General features: G+C 46.1%; 1 protein-coding gene and 1 long non-coding RNA gene across 28 annotated transcripts in view; one reads left to right on the plus strand and one right to left on the minus strand.

Annotated features, from left to right (window-relative positions):
* Positions 1 to 24,171, minus strand: part of PTPN3 (protein tyrosine phosphatase non-receptor type 3) — a 94,995-nt gene that overhangs the window by 56,034 nt on the left and 14,790 nt on the right. For 3 of the 27 annotated variants that reach the window (XM_083407565.1, XM_083407573.1, XM_083407554.1), the window contains exon 1: positions 7,540 to 7,669. The exons of 5 other annotated variants lie outside the window; for them this stretch is intronic. The gene's annotated coding sequence lies outside the window, so the exon portion shown is untranslated. Of the gene's footprint in view, positions 1 to 7,419; positions 7,749 to 13,270; positions 13,389 to 24,171 lie in introns of those variants that run through there. 19 more of the 27 variants (XM_083407580.1, XM_083407576.1, XR_014503950.1 and 16 more) reach the window with 18 other exon arrangements.
* LOC310661678 overlaps positions 1 to 24,171 on the plus strand; it is a 39,474-nt gene that overhangs the window by 11,290 nt on the left and 4,013 nt on the right. Inside the window, exons 3-4 of the long non-coding RNA XR_014504048.1 lie at positions 5,626 to 5,811; positions 12,654 to 12,752. This is a non-coding gene — a long non-coding RNA (uncharacterized lncRNA). The remainder of the gene's footprint in view (positions 1 to 5,625; positions 5,812 to 12,653; positions 12,753 to 24,171) is intronic.

Below are 24,171 nucleotides of genomic sequence, written 5' to 3' on the forward strand. Positions count from 1 at the left end.
ATACCATCTCAGGGCTATTTAATTGCTCATCTTCTAACATTGTGTATGCCATCAAATGCCAACAGTGCCCTTCAGCCCTCTATATTGGACAAACAGGCCAAACACTACGCCAAAGGATAAACGGACATAAATCTGATATCAGGAATCACAAGACAGAGAAACCAGTAGGAGAACACTTCAATCTCCCAGGACATTCTATACAAGATCTCAAAGTAGCTGTCTTATTACAAAAGAATTTCAGAAATAGACTGGAAAGAAAAGTTGCTGAATTGCAACTTATTACCAAACGTAAAACCATGGAGAGACCTGGTCTGAATAGAGTCATTGGATTCTTATCTCATTATACATGATAAAGCTATTTTTAGCCATCTCACCCCTTGCTTTTTCCTGTAAGACCAACTGCAGTCGTTAACAGTTGTCAACAGGTTTACCACACCTATCACCTATCACCATTCCCACCACCCTTCTGAGTCTGGTGACTTCTGTTTCAGTGTATCTGAAGAAGTGTGCATGCACACGAAAGCTCATACCAATAACAAACTCAGTTGGACTCTAAGGTGCTACTGGAAGGATTTTGTTTGTTTGTTTGTTAAGACATTTTCTGATAGCTAACTTCTGGTTTCGAAATGGCAGCCCCAGCAGGTGGTGAATGTTTACATATTTTACAAATAGATACTACAGTCTTCGCTTTTAACTTTCCAGATGAGAAGAAATGAAAAGTTGAGCAAATAGGAACAGATAATTTTGCAGGTATTAACAATACATGATAATTCATGTAATTCTGAAAGTACATATCTGTACCTCCGGTTACAAACCGTCCTCCTTATGCATGCTTCAGGTAACGAGCTCCACTAACCCAGAAGTAGATGCCTCTAGTTGCGACCACTGCCCCGGGATGCGAGCGGAAGTCACACGCCGGCGGCACGGCAACAGAGGGAGACCCATTAGCAAAAGTGTACCTCATGTTAAGAACAGACCTCCAGAACGAATTAAGTTCATAACTGGAGGTACCACTGTACTCAGAAATAGATAAATAAAAGAATGTGGTACAAAACTTGATTTCAAGTAGTGAACAAAGCCTAAATAAAATATTCAGACAATATCATTATGCCAGCACTGTTAGAATGACTATAGATTCAGTAGCAAGGCAGGCTCTCTTGAGGGCAGGCCCATGAGAGGGGTTACCCTTTTGTTAAAAACACTTGTAAACATAGCACTCTGGAACAAGCATTACTTCAACTAGGATATATGAGAATCAAAAAGCTAAGTGGCTAGACCTTCTTCATGCAGGCTGTTATTATCTGCTGTCAAGGTATACACTGGCTTTGATCATCCTACAGCTGTTTTACGGTTGAACCAGTAATTCACATTTCACTCCTTCAAAATTCAATCCACCCACCCTTGTCTGGTAAACAGAAAGTCAATATAAAAACCACTGCATTCTAATGAACAAAGTGAATTGACTGTGCTTATTTTTAATTATATCATACAAAGGTAAGTTTACCTCAGTCTTGCCAACACACCCACAAAAATTACATGATGCTATGAGATGGCTCTACCCTTCTTGCCCATTGCATTTCAGTGCTGGGCACTGAGGATGGTGCTTCCTTCCTCTCATGGCCCATTTGGTTACTATTTTGTGCACAGAAGAGGGATGGAGCATCACTTACTGCAACCAGGCAAGTGCTTAAATATGACGTTTATTTATCTGTTTGCTCAAAAACTGTTGATAATTTACACAAGATAATACCACCAAGGCAACCATCTGTAAACAAACACTAAACGTTCATAAAAATGGCAAAAGTAGTTTCTTTCCCAAATAGGTTTTATCTTAAACAATAGCAAACACAGTAAATAAAGAGTTCACTTGTAATATATCAGCGGTTCAGTAACCAAATGGGTTATTACAAGGTGGCTTAAATCAGACTGACTACCTGGAGTACATCAACACACCATCTAAGATTAGAAGAGAATGATAAAAAAAGAACTGTTGCAGCCCTGGAATCCATTTGGATCCAACGCTGCCTGAGAAACAGATGTTCAGATCTTCAGCAAGAGGCTTTGCCGCCATCAGAAGTGCAACATGAGACAAGGTCTTTGCAGTCGCAGTGCCCAAACCAATGGTGGCCAGACTGCAGCCTATGGGCCTAATGTGGCCCACCAGTTCTCCTCATTTGGCCTGATCACCAATCTAATCCTTAAATGTATGTGAAAAATATCACAGGAATGGAAGCAAAACATTATAGGAATATATCACCTGCTTATGGCCCCTAGCACCACAGCAGACTTGCCTACGTGTTATACATATACCTCATTATGCCTTTGCGCCATATTCAGTAAATGACACTAGCCACAGCTTACATGCACCCTTCTTGCCTCTGTCTCTCTCACCTCCTATTTTATTGTTCTCTCACCCCACCCATGATCTAAATTTAGACTGTATGGGCACAAACCTGTATTTTTGCTTACATGGGTGTTATGCCCCTAAAGGTATTGTATGAAAATTACAATCCGTAACACCCAGTTTCTGACTTTCTGTCACATATGAGTGTGTTCAAACAGAAGCAGAATTCATTGTCAACTGGTGCAATCACCAGGGGCAGATTTAGCACCACTCCAAACAGCTTGTGCCCACACACTTTTTGCATATAAAAGTTAATGCTTATAGAAAGGAGAATAAAGGACTGAATTTGAAGACAATGAGTGTCCCAGCCCTCAGTAAAATAAAACCTGGAGTGGTTATATGTTCAAACCAAGCACTCAATTGCACGCAGAAGTCTTGTGCGCTGTTGACTTGCTGCACTTTTAAATGTTCAAAAACTTTAAAAAATGATAATGAAGTAAAATATACACACACACCGAACCACAGGCTTGAGGAATATATGAATCAGGGCTACACTGCAACATTTTGTTATCGGGCTTGTTTATACAAACTCCTCTACAGGAAGAGGCGTGTAGCCAAAACAGCACCACCCTTGCACATGAAGGAGTTATCAGCTACGGTACTTTGAAGGAATCCCAAGGTTTACAGAAGTACAGAAAATATTTAAGAAAAAGCCCTAAAGAGGATGAACCCAGAGTGGATAAAAATTAATGCTTTTTTTTTATAAAAAAAAAAAGTTTGTTATTTAAATAGGATTATTTATTTTTTTAAATCATAATTTTAAAATAAAATGCTTTTGGAGGAAAAACCTTTCTAAAGATAGTTTTCTATTTAAGTTACATTATAGTCCAAAGGCTATTCATCAGGAAATAAGGATTTGTTTTATGTTTTTCACGTGTGCTAAAACTCAAAGTTGTGTTTTTTTTAAAGTCTAACCACACCCGTTAACAAACATGGATACATATGCTATAATGTTATTGCTTTACTTAAATTGTTTAAATTGTTATTAAGGAAATTATTATTTTTCTCCTTCCAATAAAGTACAGCAGAAAAGTTGTCCAAATATAAACAGTTAACTTATTAAACCTCACAATAATTTCATAATGATCTATGTATTTTTAATAGTATTACCAAATCAGTAATTTTTGATATACAGTAACTGTAAAAACTACTCTGAAAATTTATTATTCCAAAAATGAAACCTTCATCTGGTTGTAAATACATATTAAGATTATACTAGCAAGAATGAGTCTTTCTGTTAAAAAAAGTGATTTAAATCGTGATTTAAACTGATTTGATTTAAATCAAATCCACCCTGGCTGACCAAGAATGGCTATGCCCAGTGGTCATAGATCAGAGAGAGAAAAGCCAGAAGCCAGATGGGAAGGTGAACAGAATGGAGTATCATGGAGAATGACATTTTTAACTAACTGGAACAGTAAACAGAAGAACTCCACATAGCAACATTCTTTTGCAGGTTCTACTTATTGTTGTTGTCAAATGTATGCTAGTCTAGTCAATGCAGCTGTGTCTACACATGTGGCAGAATGAAGTGACTGAATGGATAACACCATCCAGTCTGTAGGGAGCAGGTGGCGCTGTGGTCTAAACCACTGAGCGTCTTTGGCTTGCTGATCAGAAGGTCAGCGGTTCGAATCTGCGTGACGGGTATGAGCTCTCGTTCTGTCCCAGCTTCTGCCAACCTAACAGTTCAAAAGCACACCAGTGCAAGTAGATAAATAGGTATGGCAGCTGCGAGAATGTAAACAGTGTTTCTGTGTGCTCTGGCTTCCGTCATGGTGTCCCGTTGCACCAGAAGCAATTTAGTCATGACCCAGAAAGCTGTCTGTGGACAAACACCTGCTCTCTTGGCCTGAAGCGAGATGAGCGCCACACCCTATAGTTGCCTTTGACTGGACATAACCGTACATGGAGGGACGCGGGTGGCACTGTGGGTTAAACCACAGAGCCTAGGACTTGCCGATCAGAAGGTCGGCGGTTCGAATCCCCGTGACGGGTGAGCTCCCGTTGTTCGATCCCTGCTCCTGCCAACCTAGCAGTTCAAAAGCATGTCAAAGTGCAAGTAGATAAATAGGTACTGCTCTGGCGGGAAGGTAAACAGCATTTCTGTGCGCTGCTCTGGTTCGCCAGAAGCAGCTTAGTCATGCTGGCCACATGATCCGAAAGCTGTACGCCGGCTCCCTCTACCAATAAAGCGAGATGAGCGCCGCAACCCCAGAGTCAGTCACGACAGGACCTAATGGTCAGGGGTCCCTTTACCTTTACCCGTACATTGGTCCTTTACCTTTTTTACCTTACCATCCAGTCTGCAGGGTAAGAGGGGACCGCCCTTACTCAAAATACTCCATAGAAGAAACCTAACCAAACCTAGTGAGTCAGTTGGCCTTGGATCTTTATCTCTGATGTTCTAGGTTTGCTTACTTGTAGTGGTTTTCTAACATGATAATTATTCAAAATGGCTTTCCCCACCTGCAGGATACATCTCAAAACTACTACCAACACAGAGCATGGCAGAGACACAAGCATTCCTCCCCTTCCAAGATTGGGTGAGTACACCCCGCATTAACTCACTCAGGCAGTACAGTGGTACCTCGGGTTACATACGCTTCAAGTTACAAACTCCGCTAACCCAGAAATAGTGCTTCAGGTTAAGAACTTTGCTTCAGGATGAGAACAGAAATCGTGCTCCGGCAATGTGACAGCAGCAGGAGGCCCCATTAGCTAAAGTGGTGCTTCAGATTAAGAACAGTTTCAGGTTAAGAATGGACCTCCAGAACGAATTAAGTACTTAACCCAAGGTACCACTGTACTACTGCCAGAGGTCTGAACTGGCAGGTAGCTGTTGAGGGTCAGCAACTCAAGGGGTACACAAGCACAAACCACAAGCAGTGGCCACTGAGGGCACAGTAACCACCACTACCAACAGAAGAGTTGCTGGGAGTTGTTGTTGTTTCCACCCCACTCCTTCTGTGACATAATGTTATGTCACCTGTGCAGGCAGCAGCACTCCTCACCACCACCACATAAAGGCAGAGGAGTGGTGGTTAGAAGGAGCCCTGCCCTGGGTGGCAGGCTGAACTGACTGCTTCTCTGCTGGGTGATCAAGCGGCAAAGAGAAGCCACCAGAGAAGTGGGCTGTTCTCCTTGCAGTGTCTATTGCTGCTGCTGCTCAGGAGACAAGACTACTAAGGGAATTCATAGCCGTTTTCTCTCTCTCCTAGTGCAACAGGTAGGCCTGATCCCAAGCACCTCACTGCCCAGAGAGAGAGCAGACGTTAACACCACCATTCCATCTTCATCCATTCCAAACCAGGACAAAAGCATATGAATCCCCACACTCCGTAAGACTCAAGGGGTGAGTGAATGTTGTGGTCCCCCAAGTCCACTCTTCAAACAGAAGTTCACAGGTAAGTACCCATTTCCAGGGGTTTTTTTTGTCAGTGTGGACTGGAGGACACAAGTTGATAGAATGCAGCAAAGCAGTAGAGGACAGGGTGGGATCCCTCTATATCAAAACCCAAATGACCCTCTCTTAGCACCTTCCTACCAAAAAAATCCAAACAGTGTCAGCTCAGGAGAAAAACAACAACCCTGCTTTATAGTGCTTCACACAAAAGTATGCAGAAACAAGGCCCGGCAGATATGTCAACAAGTGGAGGAACTAAGTCCCTGGTCGGGGAGCAGGGTTATAAATATATTATTGCCTACCCAGATGTTTGGAAAGTTTGTAGATTTAATTCTGTTATGTTTTAAATTATGGAGGTAAGAAAACATTTTAGTGATGATTTTATCATTTTTAAACTGATTAGTGTTTCTTCCCTACAATAAAGAGGTATATTAATTTTATTAATTAACTGAGTTTTAATTTGTTTTAGTCGGTCTGTTCTATAGTGGTTTTAACCTGTGTATATTAAATCATGGAGATAATGTTTTCTTTAGCGATCCTTGTACAGTCATACCTCGGGTTACAGACACTTCAGGTTGCGCGTTTTTGGGTTGCACACTGCGCCAAACCAGGAAGTACTGGAATGGGTTACTTCTGGGTTTTGGCGCTCACGCAGAAGTGCCAAATCACGCTTTGCGCATGAGCAGAAGCACCAAATCGCAACCTGTGCGTGTGCAGACACAGCGCTGCAGGTTGCGAACGTGCCTCCCACACGGATGACATTCACAACCCGAGTGTCCACTGTATTGCTTTATCTTTTAGTTGTGAACTGCTTTGAGGGTGTTGTTTTTTCTACAACCAAGTGGTACATGAATTTCATAAAATAAAAAATAAAATAAAATTGTCATTAAAAAATAGCAGCAGCTTCCTTCCAGCCTCCTCCACCTACACACACACATGCTGCTTGGCCGCAGCAGAGGTCAACTGAATCCCTGACAGCGAATAAGACAGAGTACAAATAAGTGTGTAATGTAATAATAATTAATTGCTCTAAAAAAAGGTGCTCTTTTCCAGGCATCTCCGACCACACACATCCCACTTGGGCAGGTCGGGAGGACATGTGGTCAGGGGGAAAAGGCAGTGTATAAATTAATGAAATAAAAACAACTACAATAAAGTTTAAAAGCAGCTGCTTGGACGTGGCGGGTAAGCGGTCAGCTGAGTCCTTGTCAGGGGGAAAAGGCGGAGAATAAATAAACCGACATTCCTTTTAAAGCAGCGCTGCTGCTGCCGCCTTCCAGCCCCCTCACGGAGCCCGCGGGGAAGCCGCCGCCGCCGCCTCCTCCGCTGACATGGCGGGGCGCGGCAGCCCCGGTTCGCGGAGGGCGGCGGCGTCCCCGCCCCTGAAGGTGGCCCGCGGCGCGGCGGCCCAACAAGGAAGCGATCCCCTCGGCGGCGGCGGCGGCGCCACCTTTCCCACACACGTCCAGCTCGGCTGCCGCCCCCCCCCCCCCCCGCTTCTCCTGAGGGAAACAACTCGCCCCTCACACGCGCGGGGGCCGCCGCCGCGGCTGCTTCTCCTCCTCAGGGCAGCGCTCCCTCACGCCCGCCTTCCCCGCGCGGCGCCTACCTGCCGGCTCCGCTCTCGGCCCCGACCGAACCTTGTCGGCAGGTGCCGGTGCCGCCGCCGCCGGCGGGTGTGGGGGCCTCGCTCCGGGGGCCGCCCGCCAACACCAGGAAGCGCTCCTACCTGCCCCAGGAGGCGGAGGCCGCTGGACCGCCCCTCTCCCAGCGCCGCCCACCGCCGCTGGGGCGCCGGCCCCCGAGCGGAGCCGAGGCAGCTGCGCTTCGTCGGGGAAACCTCCGGAGCCGCTCGGCTCTCATCGGAAGCTCTCGGCTCCTTCCGGGGGCTGAGATGGCAGCGAGCGACGTCCGCGGACTGGGAGCTGTTTTGCGCCTGCGCAGTGGAGCTGCCGGGTTCCCGCCCCCCGCAGGACTAGGCCCCGCCCAGGCCAGCAGCCTGTTCTCCCAGTGGCCAACTAGGTGCCTGTCAGAAACCTGCAAGCAGAACCTGAGCACAAGAGCAGCTCTCTCTTCCTGTGAGCCCTCTCCTCCTCCATCACTGCCTCCTGCGGGAGGGAGTTCCATAGTTTATTTATGCACTGCGAAAAGCCCTTTTATAATACAGCGGTACCTCTGGATGCGAACGGGATCCGTTCTGGAGCCCCGTTCGCATCCTGAGCAGAACACAACCATGTGCGCGGGTCGTGATTCACCACTTCTGCGCATGCGCATGCCGTCATTTTGAGCACATGTGCGAGCGGCAAAACCCAGAAGTAAGCTGTTCCATTGCTTCTAGGTCGCCACGGGACGCAACCTGAAAAGATTTAACCCGAAGCTCCTTTAACCCAAGGTAGGACTGTAATAATAATAATAATAATAATAATAAATTTTATTTATACCCCACCCTCCCCAGCCAAGACCAGGCTCAGGGCGGCTAACACCGGATATAAAACAATTAAGATACAACTTAAAAACAAGATTAAAATGCAACATTAAAATGCAGCCTCATTTCAATAGGAACTCAAATCAGAATCTTTTTGGGGATGAAAACGTCAAATCTTCACCAAGGCCAGCTGTCCAGACTGGTCCTGCGTGGGCCAGAAAAAGCCAGGGAAATCCCCAAATAGGAGTTCCATCACAGAAGGAAAAAGGGGGAGGGGATCAATTAATTCCAAGCCAAAGGCCAGGTGGAACAACTCCCAAATCTTATCACATTCTGCTTCATCGGATGCCCACGAGGTCTAATGTTATTGAAAGATTATTGAAGGGGGGGGGGGGACCTTTGTCTATCCACTTTCTCCGGGCCATGCATAATTATATAAACTTCAATCATGTTTCCTCTTCCTTGCCTGTTCTCCAACTAAAAAACCCCCAAACACTGCAACTTTTCTTCATCGGAGAGTCACTCTATCACCTTTTCTGAACTTTTTCCAAATCCATAATATCCTTTTTGAGGGGAGGTAAAGCGTACCACTGTGCAGTAACCTAAGCTTTGGAAGCTCCTATAAGGGCATGTGTGGCTTGACATCTGGTTCATCTCTGGCTATTCACCCGCCTTCCATGTTACAGTATAACCCCAATTCTAATGCCTGTTTACTCTGAGAGCCAGTGTGGTAGAATGATCAGAGTATTGGATTAGCACCTGGGAGACTAGGGTTCGAATCCCTGCTCAGCCATGAAGCCGTGGGCCAGTCACAATCTCTCAGCCCTAACCTACTTAATTAAGCATAGAATTGTAGAGTTCGAAGGGACCTTGAGAGTTTTCTAGTCCAACCCCCTGCAATGCAGGAATCTCAACTAAAGTATCAAGGACAGGTGGCTATCCAACCTCTGCTTAAGAACCCCCAGTGAAGGAGGGTCCTCCACATTCTGAGGGAGACCCTTCCACTGTCTAATGGCTCTTGCTGTCAGAAAGATTTTTAGCCAGTTGGTGGTGGTGTAAAGATAAAAGGGGAGGGGGAACAATTTACACCACCTTGAGCTCCTTGGAGGGAAAAGGTGGGATTAATGTAATAAATAATAAAACTAAATCCCACTTAGTTCAAAGAAGTTTACTCCATTATGTGGTCATACTACCTAGCCTATGGAATGGGCTCCATCAGGAGGTTGTGGACTCTGCTTCCTTGGAGGTGTTTAAGCAGAGGATGCTTTGTCATGGATGCTTTCGCTGAGATTTCTGCATTGCAGGGGGTTGGACTAGATGGCCCTCAAAGTTCCTTCCAACTCTGCAGTTCGATGATTCTGTTATTCCAATGCACTATTTGCTCAGGAACAAGCTCCATTGATTATAATAGGGCTTTCTTGAGAATTTAGGAACAGCCCTGCTAGATCAGCCCACAGGCCCTGCTGTCACAGCAGCAGACTAAATGCCTTTGGGAAGACCACAAACAAGACTTGAGTTTACTTATTGGTAAACTAGCATGGGATAAGGCTGTAGATATCACAGAAGGCAACTCAGCTAAAAGTCGGTTGACAGAACAGCTGTCAAGCTTCACATGTCACAGGAAAGAGAGGTGCCACCTTGTTATGTACTGAGTTGAATAGGATCCAAACTGCAGCAGTCTGATTGGTCCTAGAACAATAGGATCCAAAAGGCAGCAGTCTGATTGGTCCTAGAACAATAGGATTCAGAATGCAGCAGTCTGATTGGTCCTAGAACAATGCAGCAGTATGATTGGTTGGCAGGAACCACCCAATCATGCTCCAGATAGAAGTGAATCCACAACCTGATTGGCTTACAGTAGAATTCCGGAATTAGCCAATCATGTGCAGCCCATTGTGTAAATAATGTATATAAGGCAGATACTTTGAGGGGACTTTCATTCATTCCTCCTCACCACTATGAGCTGAATAAAGAGCATGAAATCACTTTGCAACTCTGAGTATATTTCACACCTTAGATCCAAAAAAGCTTTAAGTCCTGATATGCCTCATCTGGACAGGCATAACCTGGCCACCACAACCCATGCATTGGCAACCTTGCAGCTGGACTACTGCGATGTGCTTTCCATGTGGGGCTGCCCCTGGGCCCAGACCCTCCAAGTGTCCCTATTTTCCCTGGTTTAGAGAAGCCGTTCTGGTTTCTGATTTGATCCTGGAACGTTCCACTTTTCCTTAGGATGCCCCTATTTCCATTGGAGAAATGTTGGAGGGTGTGGAGTTATCCGACCCTCCAAGCTGTCTGAAGGCAAACCTGTCTAGGGAAGTTTTTTTAATGTTAAATGTTTTACTATGTTTTTATATACTGTATTTTTTGCTCTATAAGACTCACTTTTTCCCTCCTAAAAAGTAAGGGGAAATGTGTGTGCGTCTTATGGAGCGAATGCAGGCTGCGCAGCTATCCCAGAAGCCAGAACAGCAAGAGGGATCGCTGCTTTCACTGCGCAGCGATCCCTCTTGTTGTTCTGGCTTCTGAGATTCAGAATATTTTGTTTCTTGTTTTCCTCCTCCAAAAACTAGGTGCGTCTTATAGTCTGGTGCATCTTATAGAGCAAAAAATACGGTATGTTGGAAGCCACCCAGAGTTGCTGGGGCAACCCAGTAAGTTGTGTGGAGTATAAATAGTAAAATTATCGTTTCTCCCTATTTTCATCGGAGAAATATTGGAGGATATGTGTGGTGCAGAATGCCGACAGCATGTTAACACCTTTGCTACAATATCTGCACAGGGTTAGATTCAAGGCCTTTGTGTTCCTATATAAAGATCTGAACAACCTGAGTCCAGACACCTTAGGGATGGCCTGAGCTTTAATCTCTCAGTTTGATCACACTGAGATCACCTACAAGAATATTGCTAGCTGTCCTTCATGTTACAGGCCTGACTGGCGTCCACCAAAAGTCAGACATTTAGTGCTGCCCATGGAAAACCCTTCCAGCGGAATGTCAGCAAGAACCTTTTTATTTTCAGGCATCTCTTAAAAGACCCTTTTTATGTACATAGGCACATGTAACTGTTAAAAATGGAGCAGCCACTCATTTTAAGGATCATTTTTTACTGTTTTTATGGTCTTTTATATTTTATTGTATACAGTGTTGTATGCCACTGGGTTATATTGTATGAACTGGGAATATATAAAAATAAAAGAAGTGTGCAAGGCAACTTCCAAGAGATTAAATCAATGCAAGAAAAATATGCAAAGCAATTAAGAACAACTGAAATCAGTGGAGCAGCATCTAGATTATAAGCAGCATTATGATATTCCATGAAGACCTTGAGCAGCAAAGCAACTTGTACCTAAGGTGTATTAAAAGAAGTGGTTTCCAGGTAAACGTGTTTGAGGAGGGTGTTCCAAAGTCAGGGCATGATGACAGAAAAGACTTTTCCCTGGTAGCCACCCAACCAACCTGGGATACCCAAAGTAAGGCCTCAGCTGACCATCTTAGTACCTTCGGCAGGCTTGTGTGACCTACATGTAATAAGCCTGACATAAGGTAATAATGTTTTCCCCTAATATTGTTTAGCTCATAGAACAAAGTCCTCTTGGCTTCTATATGCCAGACCCTCTACTGCAAAGCAAATGAACGTAGCACACAGGAGATGAAGTGCCTTTGGCAAGTGTTCAAGGGGGAGAGAAGGAGCAGCACTCAAGCAGCGATGTTTTGTGTGAGAAAAGGGATGTTACAAGAATGCTTTTATCTGCAAAATGTTGGAAAGCTATATATGCAGGGGTGAAAACAGTGGACCCCACCAGTTGTGCAATCTGTGCACTGCACTCAAAGCAAGCAATTTGTCATCATGCTTTTTAAAAGCGGGGGGTGAACAGAGCCATTTTAATTTGAAGGTCACAATTAATGTAAAGAATAAAATCTGTGCTCCGTTCATTTAAGTGGCTCTTCCTGGAATAGCCTAGCCTTATGGTGTGTTCTCATTTAGTGTACAGCAGTTATGCCCTAGTGGCATCTCTCCAGTTATAAAATATCTACAGAGGAAGATAAATAAATAATTAGATCAGGAGTCGTGATCAGAAAAGCAGCAACTGAATTAGACTAACTGATTTTCAGATTGACGTGTTTCCAAAATGTGTACCAAGGCACAAGAATGTATTTCTATATTTGAGTCTTAGAATAAGATTTGCCATGTATATTGCTACCCTGTTCCATCTCACGCTGCTAAGATTGACAGGTGCCACAACAGCTTAATGGGTAAAATTAGAAGGGTCTTTTGGAAGCTGCCACACCTTTCTGACCTAGAAGCCCTGCTCCCCAATTTCACATGTGCAAGAACTGCCGGTGGTTATGCAATGGTGCAGGAAAGCTACTTTGTGCATGCTCAGACTATTTCCCATCTACCTTGCATTTCAGAAAACCAATAGTGAATCCTTGGTACAAGAAATGTCTCTGAAGCTGAAGAATGGCAACTGCTGTGGGGAAGCATGGAACAGGACAGCTCTCACACAGAAGGTAACAGGGGAGGAAGGGGAGTGAGCCTGTGGAACAAGATTCCTCACTATAACCCAGCAGTGGTGGTCTTCTAGTTGTTGCCACCATCCTGGACCATTGACCATGTTGGCTGGAAATGATGGGAGTTGGGGTTCAGTTCAAAAATATCTGGAGGGTCACAGGTTCTCCACTCCTGCTATAACCAGAGGGCCCTAAACATTTTGAGGCCTGTGGTCCCCTCTTTCCTTCCCAACCCTACACTGCATAGAACACCAATGTCTCACAACAAATGTAACCGAAGAACCTGAAGAAAGAGACAATGCATGTGCTTTTCAAAACGAGGGGAAATTATTTTAAAGAAGAAAAGGCGTGTGCGGCAGCCCCCAGTATTTAAAGAGCCCCCACCCCATTACATCATTAGAACCAGAACATAAACCTGTGAAACTAGAAAAGAGCAAAAACTATCAATGTTTGGTCCTGACACCCTCACTAAAGGAGTCTGGATGATTCACTAAATGATTGTAGGTTGACGTGTGTACCTGAGCTTATGGCCTCAAATTCTCTTTATCTTATATGCTGCTTTATTACGATGACTAGACTACTGATCCTAAACTGAATAGTTAGTTGCCCAACCACCCCTCCAGAACCCACTGCTCTCAACTGATTCTCAACTGCCTCGTATTCTAACTCCCTTTCAAATCCTCATCCCATCATCACTCACCACCAGAATTCCACAATCTCTCTTTCCCCCTCCCTCCCTCCTTAACATTCCCATAATAATTCTGATACAATTACCTTAATACAGTGGTACCTCTGGATGCGAACAGGATCCGTTCCAGAGCCCCATTCGCATCCTGAAGTGAACACAACCAGCGCCTGTGCGTGCGCGGGTCGCAATTCGCCACTTCTGCACATGCGTGTGACATCATTTTGAGTGTGTGCGCAAGCAGCGAAACCCAGAAGTAATGCATTCCATTACTTCCGGGTCGCCGCGGAGTGCAACCCAAAAACGCTCACCCTGAAGCAACTTCAACCCAAGGTATGACTGTAACCCCATTACACTCAATATTTTATACATGCTGCTCCCTATAACCATACTGTTAGAAGCACTTGAGCTTCCCATTCTTGGCTCCTAGCAAATGGGGGTGAGCAAACTGCAGGTTCTCCATCCCTTTTCTAAAAAACAGATGTCTTCCCCCAAATGATCCTTGGAATTGAAGTGTTAGGGGTTCTGGGGATTGTAGGTCTGTGAGAGGGAAGCCACAATGGCACGAATCATTTTGGGGGAAGTCATGTGTTGGAAGGGACCCTGAGGGTCATCTAGTCCAACCCCCTGCAATGAAGGAATCTCAACTAGATGACTCATGGCCAACGGCCATCCAAGCGCTGCTCAAAAACCTCCAAGGAAGGAGAGTCACTGCTTCGGCCCTAAGGGCTTGCTCCATCCTCCAGGTGACAGCCCTTTAGACTTTAGTTATTGAAAGGGCTGCATGGTGTGGATCTCACATCAGTGTTATGAGAGTGTCAGCAGCACATTTCTCTCTCCCCTTTTCCCACACCATGCAGAATTGCAATGGTAACCAGAAGGCTGGAGTTTGGCGCCCAGCCAGTGCTGGCTGTGGGCAGGATCCTTGCATTGCCGGGAGTTTGATTAGCTGACCCTGGGGATCCCTTCCATGGTATGATTATATCAAGCAGCTAAAGGAACAAAAAGATGCTTCTGAAATATTTGGGAATCATAGAAACACTCTTCCCCACCAGTGGCTTCCAGCAAGAGCTTGCATCTTCCTTAGGAGATGGGCAGGCCAAAAAAGGGGGGAAAGGCTCAGAGTTCAGGTAGGTGGAAATGCCAACTGAGTGCCCTATACTATAGGAATGCTTCCTTCCCGTGTCCCGACCCTCATGCGCCAGACTGGTGCTAGCATGGCTGAGAGCCAGCTGCTTGCTGCTTGCTCTGTTTTCTTTGCAAGGAGGGATCCTTTCCCCAGCATATACTTTGTTCTGGCCAAATCCCTGGAGAGACGTGACAACCCTCAGGTACTGGGGCAGAGGGAGGGAAGGGGTCCTTGTGAAACACGTTTGGGGAGTCTGTGGCTTCCAGCAAGTGCTTTTCAGAAGCATTGCTCCCTCCAAGAGGAGAGGCTGAGTTGCCTTTGGTAGGCCTCTCCTCCATACAATTGTTTCGCCCTCTTTGAAAACCATGTGTCATCTGCATATCTGAGGTTGTTGATATTTCTTCCAGCAATCTTAATTCCGGCTAGGGATTCATCCAGCCCAGCCTTTCACATGATGAATTCTGCATATAAGTTAAATAAGCAGGGAGACAAAATACAGCCTTGTCGTACTCCTTTCCCAATTTTGAACCAATCAGTTGTTCCATATCCAGTTCTAACTGTAGCTTCTTGTCCCACATAGAGATTTCTCAGGAGACAGATGAGGTGATCAGGCACTCCCATTTCTTTAAGAACTTGCCATAGTTTGCTGTAATCGACACAGTCAAAGGCTTTTGCATAGTCAATGAAGCAGAAGTAGATGTCTTTCTGGAACTCTCTAGCTTTCTCCATAATCCAGCGCATGTTTGCAATTTGGTCTCTGGTTCCTCTGCCTCTTCTAAATCCAGCTTGCACTTCTGGGAGTTCTCGGTCCACATACTGCTTGAGCCTGCCTTGTAGAATTTTAAGCATAAAAATTGTCCAGAGTGGCAGCAGCAAAGGAGCATCCCTTTGTCTTTCCATAGCCTCTACATGGCCGCTGCTGCCAGCCTCCTCCCTTGCGCAGCTGGTAGGGGCTGCTGGAGAGTGGGTGAGGAAGAGAGGCTGCAGCCGCTGGTTCTGAGGGGCTGGCAAAGGACAGGGCTCTGTATCACCTGAGCAATACCTGTATGTGCTGTCTCCTGATCTTGAAGTAATTGTGGCTTTAAATCCTTGTATATCTAGCTGTATAATGAGAACGTGGGACCAGCTTCGGTATATATATCTAACTTGGCACCAGCCAGTGGTCTAGCCAGCTGGCCTGATAAGAAAGGAAGTTGACTGGAAAAGAACAGGGTGGCCAGCAAGGGAACTGTACTTGGCTCAGCCTGAAGGACAGATGACATCATGAACTCTCTCTCAACCTTCCTCTGTGCCAACCACAGACCCACTCCCAGACCACATCAAAGGATGGAATGGAATTATATCATGAGAACACCTGCTGATCTAGGCATTGGCTACAGCCTTAAAAGAGTATAAAATGACTGTGTTTGGTGCGGACCAATGGGATCTCCTATTGGAACCATAACAAAGAAGGTGCCAGTACTCTGGACCAGATTAGGAAACCATCTCGTAGGATTGCTGGCTTGCCACTTCAGAGATCCCCAGCAGCAGCGGGATGTGTCAATCCTTATCAGGGAGCTGAGTCAGCCAGCTGTTCATTAGAAGCCGAAGGGGCAAACTACTGAGTTTCGTACCGCAAATTCTAACTACCGGTACTTTGCTTATCTTAACAGTTATTCTGCTGATTACATGTTACTTAGTGTTAAGTCTTCACTTATTGTAGGTCTTTGCTTATTGTAGAGCTTTATATTTCATACTAGGGATTAGATCCTATTTTGTAGTATTATTCTGCCTTATTGCTAACATTTGTCCATCGATAAACTACTTTCTTCTTCACCTCACAGTCTGCTAAGTCCCCCATCCACTGGGATCCAAAAGAACCTCTTTCCTGCTCCGTACTCTAACCATTAGGTGGGATATCATTGCAGCAGAGCCGCTCCGGGCAGGAAGGAAGGGGGAGCAGGGCAGAGTGGAATGCAAGGAATATTGACTTTTTTAAAAAATGCTTTGTGCTTTCATGTCTAATCTAGCCCCTTTCTAAAATTTACTTATTACTTTGTGATTTTATTTCTGTAAATGTACCAAAGGGAGAAAAAAAGTGATTAAAGAGTTTTCTCAGGAGTGTGGAGGATGTGTGTGTTTGCTGTGTCCCATTGCTGAAGTGGTGATGGCATTCACAATTCTATTAATAGGAAATGTTTGGGGGGGGTGTAAAAAATGGGGGGGGGAATCAAGGAGGGTCAGTTGGGGAGAGTGAGAAATGTCTCTATTTTCACCTGAGGAATGTTGGAGGGTATGGAAACGCGGCACAAAAGGAAGTGTGGGTGATCGAGGTGTCTCCCCTGCCAGGTAAGTAAGGAAAAGAAATACGTGACTTTAGAACTTATTTGATACCTACCAAAGGAGTGGGGGGAAGTCCGAGGCTCGGTTGAGCCTAAAATAATTGTGTAATATATATATGACTAGTGGAATGGGTATGATATATGTAACTTATATAATCTATACGGAATATGTTTATATGTATGTATAATGAAAAACCAATAAAAATTTATCTGCAAAAAAAAGAAAAAGAAAAAAGGAAGTGTGGGTGAGCCCTCGGCTTTCACTCAGCGCACCATTTAAAGAAAAGTGCAAGTGTAGGCCTTATTCCTGGTTGAAAATTCACTGTTTAGTTCAATTTAAAGCTACTGTAGTTAAAAGCTACCACAAATTTCAAAACTAGAGTGCACATTCAGGCAGATATTATAGGGAACCCTTGCTTTCCCAGAGGGCTGCAGCTGCCCCCATCCTTAACCCTTCATCCCACTCTCCTCTCTGACAAAATTTACCATTCCCAGGGGACTCAATTTACCTAAATTGCCCTGTAAAATTTCTACTGACTGGAATCTGGTAGATCCCAGCAAGCTGGGTCATATTGAAACAGGACAAATCCGCTATTCTCACTTGTACCATTAACTACTCGTGAGTAAGGTTGAAGAAAGGGTACAAAAGTTTATTTACTGCAATAAAGTGTTTCAGCAGAATTGCTCCACAAAGGCTGAACCCCTTCCAAGTGCGTTCTTTATAGGTTTCTCACACAAAGCATTACAATTTCCTCCAATCACATTCACAGAAACCCTTCCGATACTTCATTCAAAGAAGCAAAACAAGTTGTTGCTGGCTGGAGTTCACTTAGATACATTTCATTTTAGTGTGCCTGCGCTTCTAGCATAAGCAAACTTGCATACAGATCGGTTGTATTGCTGACATAGCTTTAATTCTGATACAGCCAACATCCACTGTCCCAGCACGGCCTTCGCATAGATACTGTATATTTTGCTCTATAAGACTCACTTTTTCCCTCATAAAAAGTAAGGAGAAATGTGTGTGCGTCTTATGAAGCGAATGCAGGCTGCACAGCTATCCCAGGAGCCAGAACAGCAAGAGGGATTGCTGCTTTCACTGCACAGAGATCCCTCTTGCTGTTCTGGCTTCTGAGATTCAGAATATTTTTTTCTTGTTTTCCTCCCCCCAAAACTAGGTGCGTCTTGTGGTCTGGTGCGTCTTATAGAGCGAAAAATACGGTACATTTTGTTGCAAGAGCTATTGAGCTTTGTACTGAGTGGTGCTGTGAACCTGAGTGTACAGCTGCTTGTGTTCTTGCGATAAGAGTTTTAGCTTCTCTCTGCCCCATGAGGGGCGGCTGCTTACAAAGGAAAAGGCACTCTCAGCAGTTTCTTAAAGTGATAGGCTACTATAAGTTCCTTTTTAACAGTCACACTCAGGACCACATTATCACATTTTGGGGGCCCTTGCGGTCCCCCCACAATATACCGTTGAGGTTTTTTAAATGAGCCCCCCCCCAACTGGTAGCAGCTGGGGGAAGCTAGACAAGGAAAATTGAACCAATTTGAAAGAGAAACCACAATGCTATCAAATTCAACTTCCGAACCAAGGAAGTTCAACACATTGAACTACAAAAGATAAAGCATCTCCAAAATGTTGAGATTAGTAAAAAGGAAGCTGAAATTTAAAGTAACGAGGGTAAAATTTCTCCAAAGATACTGAAGGGAGTGGGACGTGTATCTTATTGAAGGGAGTGGGACGTGTATCTCTTAAGCTGGTTAAACAAGTTTGGCTGGAGAGCTCTAGCGATGATATTATCTTCTGATAGTATCTTAGGTAAGTCAAACAGTATCTTAGGCAAGTCAAACCTGTTAGGTTAGAATGGCCCCTAGTAAGAATGGCCACGTATATATAGAGAGAGAATGGACACGTATATGGAGAGCGTATATGGAGAGAATAGGACACGTAGTAATTCACTAAACTGAGCATGCGTAGGAATGTAAGGTTGCCTTTCTCCCCCCATGCTCCAAGAAGGTGGGGTGCATAGGTGGATGCATATGATTGGCGTAAGGAGAGGAACAGCATAGGTGGATGCATATGATTGGGTGTAAAGGGGGGGCAGGAGGAGAACTGAGGGGGATAAAAGCTGAATGCTCCTTTGTTTCAATGCGCCAGTCTTGGGAAACTATTCCACTGGTGCCATTCTGCGCAGACGAAAATAAAAACCTTTCTCTCTGAAGAAACTGGTCCCTGGTGCCTTTGTCTCCTCCGAGGTAGGGAGTGCGTGCTAAATGGGCTCAGGCCCTGGATCCCCGTGGTAAATAAGGCTTCAATACAAATAATAAGAAGCTCACTAGATCTGGAACAGGGTCATAAGGTCCAAGAGGATTCCAATGTGGTTTAACACGCAGAATTGAGATGGCTCTTAAAGAAGACTTCCTTTAGAAAATGGAAGCCTTGTCCAAATGAAGAGAATGACAAACTGTGGCAAAAAAAAAAGGAAGCAGACAATAAAGGATGCAACCCCCCTCCCCCAATCTATGAGGAGCATGTGTACTAAAACTTTTATGTGCAACAATAAAAAATAATTTAAAGGTATTAGTAGCAGCAGGAGACCATCTTGGGAAGCAGTTGAACCTTAGCATGGCAAAACGGTCAGGGGTGTTATGAAGGGTGGGAAAGGGGACTGCAGAGATGCTGTATGAATTCTTAGCCTCTGACTCTATGCCTGAACTTGTTTTCTCAGGAAGAGAGTCTAAAGAACAGAGGCATTTAACAGACCCTCCAAGTGCCCCTATTTTCCAGGGACAGTCCTGGTTTTACAGAAGCCATCCTGGTTTCTGATTTGATTCCAGAATGTCCTGAGAAAAGTTGGAGGGTCTAGAGCTATGTGACCCCCAAGCCAAGGAGAGAAGTGGAGACCTCTCCCCCCTTCCGAGTTTGTTTTTCTTTTTTTCTGTCTGTTGTTGTGGCTGGTTGGGAGTGCTATGTAGTTCTCTTTGCCAAGATTTCTAGAGGGTTGGACGTGGGTTAGAACTGTTTTTGAAAGTTGGAATCACTTTGTGATATAGAATACTCAGTATAATCAGAATATCCCTGCTGAAATAATTAATAACTAGAACACAAAAAAGGGAGGTGTGAGGTCGAGGAAATAAGTTAAGGAAAGATAATGATAAATATTGGATGTGTTTTTAATTGTTTTTGTTTTTGTTTGTGTTTTGACGTATTGTGTTTTTTGTTTTCTTTTTATGTATTGTAATGTATTGATTTGTATTGTTTATTCCTTTTTCCTTTTCTCATTTTTTTCTGTAATCTTAAATTTTTAAATAAATATTATTTTAAATAAGAATATCCCTGTTGAAATACTGGCTTTTTGACCAAACGTATGGGATTTATATGGCCAGCAATTAATGGGCAATTGGTGCTGTTCTAATATCATACTACAGTAATGCTAGCTAATGATAATTTGAAATGTAGTAAAGCAGTGCATTGTGATAACGGTAAAGGTAAAGGGACCCCTGCCCATTAGGTCCAGTCATGACCAACTCTGGGGTTATGGCGCTCATTTCACTTTATTGGCCAAGGGAGCCGGCGTACAGCTTCCAGGTCATGTGGCCAGCATGACTAAGCTGCTTCTGGCAAACCAGAGCAGCGCACGGAAACGCCACTTACCTTCCTGCCGGAGCGATACCTATTTATCTACTTGACTTTGACATGCTTTCGAACTGCTAGGTTGGCAGGAGCAGGGACTGAGCAACGGGAGCTCACCCCGTCACGGGGATTCGAACCGCCAACCTTCTGATCGGCAAGTCCTAGGTCTGATCGGCAAGTCCTCTGTGGTTTAACCCACAGCATCATGCATTATGAATCATGCATTATGATAGGGATTCAAAAATAAAATGGATAATATTTGGGGGGGGGGGTCTTCAAAAGCCAGATGAATGTGTTTCCTGGGTCAAATTCAGTTGCCAAAGGGCCATTGCAGATTTAGATTTGTTGTCTGCAGGATTCAGGGTTGCCTACTGACAAGTCATTGCTATTTATAAAGTCTGAGTAAAAGCCACTACCAGCAGTTGTGTTTCGCGCACAGTACACTGCAGAGCCTGCATAAGCATTCGCTGTGACCTCAGCTCTCCATTTCTGAAATATACTCAGAGTCGCAAAGTGATTTCATGCTCTTTATTCAGCTCATAGTGGTGAGGAGGAATGAATGAATGTCCCCTCAAAGTATCTGCTTTATATACATTATTTACACAATGGGCTGCACATGATTGGCTAATTCTGGAATTCTACTGTAAGCCAATCAGGTTGTGGATTCACTTATCTCTGGAGCATGATTGGGTGTTTCCTGCCAACCAATCAGACTGCTGCATTGTTCTAGGACCAATCAGACTGATGCATTCTGAATCCTATTGTTCTAGGACCAATCAGACTGCTGCGATTTGGATCCTATTGTTCTAGGACCAATCAGACTGCTGCAGTTTGGATCCTATTCAACTCAGTACATAACACCCCTCCCCTCTAAGTTCCAGTCCTGCCCGGGAGGTCACATTCATAGTCCTCGAGGTACGCCGGCGGCCTACGTGTGCGTTGCGGCCTGTGGTGTTCCCTGGTCCGGGGTTCAGGTTCTGGCTCGTGTTCCAAGGATGCTGGCTGTGATGGGCCTGTTTGGTCTGGCGCAACCGGCTCGCTCAGTCGTGGTTCTGGTTCCGGTAGTGGTAGCCTGCTGAGGGCGTCCGCATGGCCCATCGCCTTCCCAGGTCGGTGAATCAGTGCGTACTGGTAGCTGGCAAGGAAAATTGACCACCTGAGGACGCGAGGAGACAGCACTTGGGGGGTCTGCTTTTCGGGGGCAAACAAGCCAAGCAACGGCTTGTGGTCAGTCACCACGGTGAAGGGCCGCCCGTACAAGAAATCATGGAATTTTTTTACTCCCTTCACAATTGCCAGCCCCTCCTTGTCTATTTGTGAGTAGTTCCGTTCGGTTGCGCTGAGTGTCTGGGAAAAGTATGCTACTGGTACCTCTCTTCCATCCGGGAGTTGGTGTCCCAGGACAGCGCCAATGCCATAGGGTGAGGCGTCGCATGCTAGCACCACCGGCAGCCTCTCGTCGAAGTGTGCCAAGACCGAGTTTGAGACAAGCAAGTCCTTGACTGCCTGGAATGCAGCCTCCTGGCGCTGGCCCCACACCCAAGGGGCCCGCTTGTCCAGAAGTCTGTGAAGGGGCTCTGCTACCGCCGCTTTGTGGGGAAGGAAGGAATGGTAAAAGTTCAATAGTCCCAAGAAGGCCTGAAGTTCAGTCTTGTTCTTGGGCGCTGGGGCATCACAAATGGCCCGTACCTTGTCCCCAGTCGGGTGTACCCCTTCTGCGTCCACCATAAATCCCAGAAAGTCCACCTGAGGCACTCCTAGTAGACATTTTTCCCGCTTCACCTTGAGACCCGCTGTCTGGAAACGGTGCAGAACGGTGCGGAGGCGGTCCTCAAACTCCTCTGGTGTGGGCCCGGCAATCAACACATCATCGAAGAAGGGGGTGACGCCAGGAATTCCTTTAAGGAGAGAGTCCATTAGGTTCTGGAATATGCCTGGTGCCACGCTGACGCCGAATTGCAGCCGCTTTACCCTGAACGCTCCTCTGTGCGTCACAATTGTCTGTGCCTCTGCTGTGGCCTCATCTACTGGTAGCTGTTGATATGCTTGGGCCAAGTCCAGCTTGCCAAAAATTTTCGACCCAGCCAGGGTGGCAAGGACATGGCTGACCCCTGGCACTGGGTATGCATGGGCCGTGAGGGCCTTGTTTATGGTACATTTGTAGTCTGCGCAGATGCGGACCGAACCATTAGGCTTGACGGGTGTGACGATTGGGGTTTCCCAGGGGGCATTAGGCACCGGCTCCAGCACTCCTTGCTCCACGAGCCGGTCCAATTCCTCGTCTATACGGGGTTTCAGGGCGAACGGGACCCGGCGGGCCTTGAGCCTGACTGGTCGTACTGCGGGGTCAAGCTGTAGAGCAATGGGGGGGCCCGTATACTGTCCCAATTTCCCATCAAAAACCCCCGGAAATTCCTTGCATATGGCGTCCACGTCCACTTGTAAGCTAGTGTTGTTCACCCCGGTGACGGCTAGCCCCAGTGGTCCAAACCATGCCAATCCCAGTAAGCTAATGTAGGGGCCCTTGACCACAAGCAAGTCCAGTTGCCGCGTCCGCCCTCGGTATTGCACCCTGAAGGTCCCCACCCCCATTGTGGGGACCTTACGTTTCTGGAAGTCCCGGAGGGTGAATGGGGCCGGCCTGAGTTTGGGACCCCCAGTAGGACACAGTTTCCTTAACGTCCTTGCCGAGATTATGGATAGATTTGAACCCGTGTCAAGCTCCATGCGGCATGGGGCCCCCTCTATCTGTACCTCTACATAAATTTTCTCTACGTTGGGGTGGGGCAACTGGTATACCTGGAAGTCCGTGAGCTCCGTTGAGTTGCCTTGGTGCGTTGGGCCCCGGGACCTGGGGCTCTTGGATTGGTCATCTGATGCCTGGCATCGGGTGGGCCGAGCCCGACACACCCGGGCGATGTGCCCCGATTTTCTGCCCTGCCTGCACTCTGCGTTGCGGAAACGGCAGGTCCTCCTCTCGTGACTTTCTCCACAGCTAGCGCAGTTCCCTCCTTCTCGTCGAGGCAGCTGTGGTATGTGGGCTGCTTGAGTGCGCTGTTGTACTCGGTGCACCTCCTCCCTGTTGGATCCTGAGTCGTCGGTGAGGTCTTCGTGGTGGACCCTCGGTTGGGATGGCTGGCTCGGCCGTGCCTCTTGCGTCGACTTCTCCGCAGCTTCCGTTGCCAGGGCCTCCTCCAGAGCGACCTGGAACGTTAGGTTCTTCTTAGCGTAGAGGCGTCGTTGCAGCTTCTCATCCCTCAGGCCACCGACGAGGCGGTCACGAAGCATGTTCTCCAGCTCTGAGAAGTTGCAGAACCGGGCGGCTTGGCGGAGAGAGGTCACAAACCCAGTTATGGTTTCCCCAGGGGCTTGCCGCTTTGCGTAGAAGGCATTTCGACAAGCCACCACTGAGGGCTGTGGCGAAAAGTGCCCCTTCAGCTGCTCCATTATTGTTTTGTATGGAACTGTAGCGACGTCTTCAGGCGCAAGGAGAGCCCGGGCGATTTCAAACGTCTCCTCTCCGCAGACGCTGAAGAATATTGCCCTCTTCTTGGCGTCTTCTTCATCGGTGACCCCTTTGGCTTCTAGGAGGAAGGTGAAACGAGAGGCGTACGCTTCCCAGTCTCCAGATGCTGGGTTGAACGGCGAGA

This window comes from Podarcis tiliguerta (assembly GCF_965153285.1).
Source record: "Podarcis tiliguerta genome assembly, chromosome: 13".
NCBI lineage: Eukaryota > Metazoa > Chordata > Lepidosauria > Squamata > Lacertidae > Podarcis > Podarcis tiliguerta.